The sequence below is a fragment of the Cnephaeus nilssonii genome (assembly GCF_951640355.1).
Source record: "Cnephaeus nilssonii genome assembly, chromosome: 23".
Taxonomy (NCBI): Eukaryota; Metazoa; Chordata; class Mammalia; order Chiroptera; family Vespertilionidae; genus Cnephaeus; species Cnephaeus nilssonii.
The window spans coordinates 3774828-3783178 of NC_137094.1; the positions used below are offsets into that span (position 1 = coordinate 3774828).

At 58.2% G+C, this 8351-nt stretch overlaps 1 gene segment (V, D, J or C); it reads left to right on the forward strand.

The window, feature by feature from the left end:
- The first annotated feature begins 3154 nt into the window (after positions 1–3154).
- LOC307094710 (Ig delta chain C region membrane-bound form-like) lies at positions 3155–7715 on the forward strand. The segment is given in 3 exons: positions 3155–3389; positions 5197–5613; positions 7459–7715.
- The last annotated feature ends 636 nt before the right edge of the window (positions 7716–8351 follow it).

The window sequence follows — 8351 nt, forward strand, 5'->3', positions numbered from 1 at the left end:
CAGGCAGGTGAGCAATTAGAAACCAGTGGCCCAAGATTGTGAGAGGGATGTCCTTCAAGGGGTTCCGAATTGGAGAGGGTGCAAGTTGGGCTGAGGGGACTCCCCCCCCCCCCCCCGTTCATGAATTTCATGCACCAGGCCTCTAGTATTTATATATTCTTCTTACAAAAGTCCCTTTAGCATTTCTTGAAATGCTGGTTTGTTGGTAATAAACTCCTTTAGTCTTTTTCTTTTTGGTCTGGGAAGCTCTTTATTTCACTTTCAATTTTGAATGATTGCCTTGCTGGATAGAGTAGTCTTTGTTTCCGATCCTTGCTTTTCATTACTTTGAATACTTTCCCTTCTGTCCTGTAGTTTTTCTGCTGAGAAATAAGGTGACAGCCTTATGGGAGCTCCCTTGTAGGTATCTGACTGTCTTTTTCTTGCTGCCCTTAAAATTCTCTCTTTGTCTTTAATGTTTGCCATTTTAATTATGATGTGTCTGGTGTGGGTTATTTTGTGTTCATCTCAATTGGGACACTGTATTTCCTGAACCTGTATGACTTTTTCCTTCACCACATTAGGGAAGTTTTCTATCATTATTTCTTCAAACAGGTTATTTATCCCTTGCTCACTTTCTTCTCTCTCTAATGCCCCTGTGATGCAGATGTTATTCCATTTCATGTTGATCTAAAGTTCCCTTGAACTCTCCTCATGTGTTTTAAGGTTTTTTTTTCTTTTTGCTGCTCTAATTGAATGTTTTCTCCTACCTTGTCTTCCAAATCACTGATTCGATACTCTGCTTCATCAAGCCCACTTTTAATTCCTTCCAGTGTATTCTTTTTTTAATTAATTTATTTTTTAAATATATATTTTTATTGATTTGAGAGAGGGAGAGAGAGATAGAAACATAAATGACGAGAGATAATCATTGATTGGCTACCTCCTGCACACCCCACACTGGGGATTGATCCCACAACCCAGGCATGTGCCCTTAACTGGAATCAAACCCGTGATCTTTCAGTACGCAGGCTGATGCTCTATCCACTGAGCCAAACCAGCTAGGGCTTCAGTGTATTCTTTATGTCAGATATAGTATTCTTTATTTCTTGTTCATGGTTTCTATGTCCTTTGTCATATTGATGTAGTTTCCACTAAGTTCCTTGTAGTTCTTACTAAATTCCTTAAGAATCTTTATAATCATTACTCTGGTCTCTATGTCTGATAGTTTACTTACCTCATTTAGGTCTTTTTCTGGAGATTCCTCATTTTCTTCCATTTGGAGGTTGTTGTTTTTTTGTCTCCCCATCTTAGTTGTCTCTTTGTGTTTATTTCTATGTATTAGATATACTTGCTATGATTCCCAGTCTTTGTGGTGTAGCCTTTTGTAGTAAATATGGGACCCACTTGGTTCTGTCTCTTTGAACTCCTGAGCTGGATGCTCTAGGAGTGACCCTTTTGTGTGTTATTTAGGCCCTCCTGTTATAATTGGATCTTGATTATTGTTGTCCCATTCATGGCTGGCATCTCCTCTCAGGCTGGCTAACTGTGAGGCTCAACCCCAACTACATTCTCTGAGCTTCTGTACAGGTGCAGTCTCCATGTGGTTTCTGCCCTTCTTTGTTTAAAGTCTCCCCTCCAGCCAGACTTCATCTGCTCTTTCAGGGTGAATATTCTCCAATTTAGTTTAAATTCCAGTTAAATTCTGGAAGGTTATGGGAGACAGATCCCCTACTGGACCACCATCTTCCAATGCCCCCTCTGTAGAGAATTTTTGTAAGAATTTATTTGAACCTAAATGACGACAATGCTGGAAAGCAAGATCTCAAATGCTCCCCAGTTTGGGTTTTCTAACCCTCACCTCAGACCTTCCAGGCCTCCACCCACCACCCAGTTCTAAAGCTACAACCACACTCCTAGGTGTTGGTGACATCACACCCCACTTCTGGTACTAAGGTCCACATTTATTTCCTATGTCAGCTGTACCGTAGTCCCACAGACCCGTGGGCTTAAACAACAGAAATTCACTGTCGTAGACCTGGAGTCTGGGAGTTGAGGTCAAGGGTCATAGGGCCGGTGACCCCAGGTTGCAGGGGGATGGCCAGACACTCTCCCACCGCTGCTCTGGGAACTGCTGACGCCCTCCACTTGTAGAGCTCCTCTGTGCATGACCTCTCCGTGTGTGTCTCTGTGTCCAAGTCCCCCTCCTATAAAGACAAAGTCCTATGGGGTTTGGAACCACCTGAGTCCAGCAGGACCTGGTTACTTTACAGGGAGGGGAGATAGCCCTGCTGAGAAAGCCCAGGAAAAGATGAGAGCAGGGTCACCAGATGCTTGGGAGAGCAGTGCAGTGGGCTCTGCCACCAGAGGACCTGCAGAGAGGGCATGGTGCACTGCCCAGCCAGATGGCTTGCATGCTGGCTGAATCACAGGGACCTGTGGCCCTGTCCCAGCACCGACAGGCAATATGGGGGCAGGGACATGGGAAGAGGTGGGGGCTTGGAGAAGAGGTGCCATGAGACTAAGATAGAGCAGTACCCTTAGGGACCCATATGGCACATCCACCTTGGTCACCCAGGTCCCCACAGAAAGGATGAGGAAGCTGTGAGCCAACCCATCAGGGAACTGCCCGTCCCAGAGCCCAGTGTCCATGAGTGACAGCCCTACAAGCATCCAGACCTGAAGCACTTGCAGGGAGCCACCTGTCTGGACATTGGCGGATGGAGCTGTGTGCCCCCAGATTCCCCCAGGGCAGGGCTGAACACCCCCTCTGAGACCAAAGTCACTGACAGGCTGGTCCCAAGCAGCAGAGCCCTTGGGAGCAGGAGATGGGGACAGGAAGGGCTGACCTCACTGCTGCTCAGGTGACGACACACAAGTCCAGCCATGCTCTGCCTCACCTGCCGGGCAACTGAGGCCCCCAGGCCCATCCCCCAGGGCACACCCTGACCTGGGGTATCCCTCCACCCCTCGCGGCTCCATGGGAGGGGTTAGAACAGGAGATGCATAGAGCAAGGGGACCGGGGTTTGTCTGGGCCTCCCCTCCAGGGCTCTGCCAGGCCTCCCAGGACGGGGACCTCTCCTCTCACACTGCCCTGTGCCCTGGGAGTGTCCGGCCTCAGAAGCACCACCTGTCTGTCTTCCAGGTGATGCTTCTGAGGTGACTGTGTTCCCCATGGTCGCAGAGTGCAAGGCCCCAAAAGCAGGCATGTCCGTGACCCTGGCCTGCCTGGTGACGGGGTCCAGCTCAGCCACCTGGCACAGAGGGACAGAGGAGCTGCTCGCCAAGGACGTTGTGATTGGGAATTTCACGCAGAGGGTCACCTACCTCTTCTACCGAACCGTCGTCTGGAAGCCTGGCTTACTCGTCTGCAGCGCCAATCACACGTCCAAGACCTTCCAGTGGCCAGGTGGGTGGCCTCCAGCATGTCCCAGCATCTCCCAGGGCCTGACCTCAAGGACCAAAGCAGGGACTGGGCCCCGATGGGCACCCAGCCACCCCTCAAAGCAGCTTGCTCCCTACCCCCACTCTGCCCTCAGCCGCTCCAGCTCCAGCGTTCGAACCCAGTCCCTTCCACCCCTATCCCCAGAGTGCTGGAGGCAGCAGCCCAACCCGGCCCCTCCTGTCCCCCTCCCCGGCCCTACCCATGTCTTCCCGTCCACCCGGCAGCCTGTCCCCCCTGCGCCCACGATGCTCTCTGACCTCGGCTGCCCACTGCCCCTCTGATTTCAGCGTCTTGGGAAACCCAGGCCCTCTCCGTGACCCACGGGCCACCTCTCTCAGAGAAACTCACCCCGGCCCCCACCACTGCCAGAGGCCCAGGTGAGGAGCCCCTCTGCCAGCTTACCCCTGCCCGCCTGTCCATGCCTTCGGCTGCCTCCTGCGGTCAGCCCTCCATGGCTTCTGGAATCTTCAGTCACATTCCGGTCAGGAAGGCCGGGGCCCTGAAATTACGGCTACTGAGCATCTACCATATGCCGGGCCCTGTGTTGAGTGCCACTGAGGCCCTTCAGGTGCCAAGGACCCGCCTAGGTCACTCTGCAGGGAGCACGGTGGACGAGGAGGGCCCCGGGCCAGCGCCGGGACGCACCTGCCCGTGGGCCAGGCTGAGACATGTGCTTGTTCTGGAGGCTTTTGTGGGGACTCATTGCCAGAGCAGCCAGGAGTGCGGAACCCGCCCCCCGGCCCTCACAGAAACACAGGGCACCTCCTGAAGGCTGGGGTCGTGGTTTGCCCGGTGTCTGCCACGCCAGAAGACGGTGCTCCTGCTCTGAGCGGGCTGCCAGTGCCCGCAGAGGTGTGCTGGGCAGACACAGGGCGTCCCGGCCTGCGGTGGCCCCCCAAGGTTGCTGGTCCGGACGCCCACACCCCCAGCTGCAGTTGGTGCCTGCTGTCGCGTCCAGAACGCCCTGGGGATGGGCCTTCCAGTATCGGACGGATGGAGACACATGTACGATGTGTCCTTTCATTTTATCATTTTTTTTTTGTTAATCCTCACCTGAGGATTTTTTCCATTGATTTTTAGAGAAAGGGAAAGGGAGAGGGAGAGACAGAGAGAAACGTTGATGTGACAGAGACACATCGGTTGGTTCCTCCCCCACACACCCAAACCTGCGCCAGGGATTGAGCCTGCAACCGAGGTACATGCCCTTGACTGGAATCGAACCCGGGACCCTTCAGTCTGTGGGCCGACGCTCTATCCACTGAGCCACACCAGCCAGGGCGTGTCCCTTTACAAGCGTGCTGCTCCTGGCCTGCTGTCGGTCTGTGGCCCGTTCACCTGCTGGCTGTCCACACCCTAAACCATAGAAGATGTTGCCGTACGGATGGTCCTTGAGCACCTGGCAGTGGGTCACTGCCACCAGGCCAACAGGGTCCCGCCAGAACCGGAGCGCACTCCGGGCACCGACGCAGGGACCATGTGGCCGGGGTGGGGCTCAGACCTGCACCTCACAGCTGGGGCCACAGAGCGGCCACAGCCCCGACCATGGGCATACCAGGAGGTGACCCCCCTCACCCACCCACTTCCCCTTCAGGGCCCCCAACCCCCTGAACCCAGGGGTCACGAGGGATCCAGTCACCATGCCCAGACCCCGGCCTGGGTCCCAGCCAGAAGCTGGGGTGCTGGACCCCTTTCTCTGAGGCCAGTCCCTGGGGGCAGACCAGGGGGAGCAGGGAAGGAACGGGCCAGGGCCTCCCATGTCCTCTCTCCACAGCCCTTCTGGCCATCTCCGCCCACAAGGACACGCATTCTCCAGAGGCTGCCCGTGGCCCGGGCACAACCAGGCTTCTCCCCGCAGCCGCCACGGCGCCCAGCAGCCTCGCCGTCCGGGTCCTGGCCACGCCTGGAGCTCACGGCTCTGCCGGGGCGGCCTCCTGGCTCCTGTGCGAGGTGGCGGGCTTCTCGCCCCCGGAGCTGCTCCTCACCTGGCAGGACGGCCCGCGCCAGGTGGACGCTTCTTGGTTTGCCACCGCGGCGCCCACAGCCGAGCCGGGAACCAGCGCGTTCCGCACCTGGAGCGTCCTGCGGGTCCCGGCCGCCCCCGGCCCCCCGCTGGCCACCTACACGTGCGAGGTCAGGCACCCGGCCTCGGGGAGGCTGCTCAACGCCAGCTGGAGCCTGGACACTGCAGGTGAGGCACCCCCTCTGGGCACAGGGCTGGGGGGCGGGCAGCCGGCACAGTGGCCCTCGGTCTGTGCCGCCCCCCGGGACAGCCCCACCAGGCCAGCTTGGTATCTGGAGTTTGCACTTGCTGTCCCCACACTTGGTGATTTGGGTGACCTGACACCTGTCAGTCTCACCCATTCCTGGTGTCCCCACACTGGGTGCTGACCCAGGAGGGCAGGAGGCGGGGGCCCCCCTGCCAGGTCCCGAGGAGCAGCCATTTCCTGTGGAGACACACCCATCACTGGGCACGGCGCAGGGCCTCCTCCGGGGTGGACATCGGGTGGTCACCGCAGACGGCTCTCCCCCCCGGGATGTCCGAGCCTCTCCAGGGTCCCTAGGACCCGTCCCAGCACCTTGGGAGCCGTGTGCACCCTGAAGGGAGGGCTGGACCCCACGCTGACCGTGGAGGGCACCGGAACTCGCAGGGTGGGGCTCACCCTCCCCTCTGAGGCTTCCTGCCAGGTCGCCTGTTGGGCACGGCACCCAGACCCTGCCCCGTCCTCGCCCGCCAGGCCCCAGGGGGATGGGATGGGCACGCTGGGCCAGGCCATGAGCAGGACACCATCCAGGCCGCCCAGTGCTCACCTGCCAACCTGTGCCCGGTGTCCAGAGCACCACAGGCTGCGCGGGTCGCAGAGACGGCCCTGCCCGCCGGGCTGGTCACGAGGGATCCGGGCCCCAGGCCCCAGGCCCCAGCCCGGCTCTGAGTCTCTGTGGTGATAGACGGCTGCCCTTTAAATCTCCATTTCACCCAGGACCCCTGAGTTCGGAGCATGTGATAGGAATAAATCACTAATTACTCGAAGAATAAAATGACGAGAAAAGCAAAGTTGTGCCCGCTTTTCATTGTTAGAGCTGACAGACTGCAAAGCCTTGGCACTCACTCGTGCCCGGCCCACCTCCCACACCCCATACCACCAACAAGGGGCCCGGCTGCCTGTGCTGCAAGCTGGTACCCAGGCCCGCTTCCTGTCTGGCCCTGGGCGCCCAGCCCAAGGCTGGGCAAGTCCCCCCACCCCCACCCCAATCCAGCAGGATGACGATGCCATACTCCAACCTGGTGCATGCCCTGGCTCACAGCCCTGCCACTCCTCCTGCCGCCATCCAGGCCTGCACCCATCCTGGGCCTGGCCTCCTGCCCCTCCGTCCTCCTGGGCCAGGCTCTCTCCCAACACAGGGCATCCATGCATGCTGTTCCTTTCGCTTAGAATGCTGTTCCCTCCTCTCTTTGCCTGGTTGGCAATATCTTGCCTTCCACAACTCATCACAGCTGCCACTTCCAAATACTGTATATACTTTTAAATATTGTTATTGATTGCAGAGAGAGAGAAGGAAAGAGAGATAGAAACATCAATGATGAGAGACTAGGGATAGAGCCTGCAACCCAGGCATGTGCCCTGACCGGGAAGTGAACCGTGACTTCCTGGTTCATAGGTCGATGCTCAGCCACTGAGCCGTATGGCCGGGCCCAGCTGCCACTTCTGAGGGAGGCTCCATGGCCAGGCCCCCGGGGCCAGTCCCTGTGCGTCTGCATCTTCTCACTGCCGGCGCCTCCCTGGCTTTCTGGTCACACGTGTGTGGACTTATGTGCCCATGTTTCGTTCTGGTTCCCCTGCCCCAATCGGTGCTGTGACCTATCTGGTTCTGCTGTGCCGGGCACAGGCCTAGCCATGAGAAGGCCGGTTGTAGATGCCTGTCGAGTGGGTGACGGGGCGGGCACTGGACGGTGTGAGCTGTCACCGGCATGCAGCTGCCGCTGTGCGCTGTGAGGCCGCAGGACTGACCTCACCCGGCGCCGCTTCCTCCCCAGGTCCGGCCCCGCCCCTCTGGGGCCCCCTGAGCATGGACGAGGACTGTGATGGCTCTGCCGACCTGGACGATGCCGGCCGCCTGTGGCCCACCTTCGTGGCCCTCTTCCTCCTCACCCTGCTCTACAGCGGCTTCGTCACCTTCGTCAAGGTGAAGGGCAGGGACGTCCAGGGGGCTCGCTGGAGCCGGCCAGGGACTGTGCGGAGCCGGGAAACCCGGGCAGGAGGGCAGTGGGCCGTGGGCACTGGCCTGGCCTGAGGGAGCCCCCCAAGGCCCTCGCAGGAACACTGCAAGCCTGGCCGCAGAGCCGGCCCTGACCCAGGCGCCTCCTCCCATCCGCCCGCTGGCTAGCCCATAAACAGTTCTGGCACCTTGCACCTGCCTCCTGTTTCTGTCCCGGCCGTCATGATCCGCCTCTGGCCACGGGACCAGGGTGCTGAGAGCCCGCTCACAGCAGGGCTGCCACGGACTGGTCTGGGAAGCCCTATTCCACACTGAACATACACGTGCAGGCTCACTCTGCAGGTGCACAGATGTATACGCACACACAGCTCACACAGAAGCAACATGCACAGTGCACGCATGCAACATGCTCCTGTACACAGTTCACACACGAATGCACACATGTGCACACACGCACAGGCACACATGTGCCAGCCTACAGGCAACATACAGGCTTCACACACACATTCCCGGAACCTGTCAGTCAGGATATTGAGGTGGGAGGACTCTTCTTGTCGCTGGGCAGTGTCATCACAGAGAGAAGCTGGCACTTATTGCTGCGCAGCCAGCTGCGTGGGGACGGCCACAGGGACAGCCATGGGGGACGGCCACGAGGACAGCCACTGGAGACAGCCATGGGGGAACAGCCACAGGGGATAGTCATGGGGGACA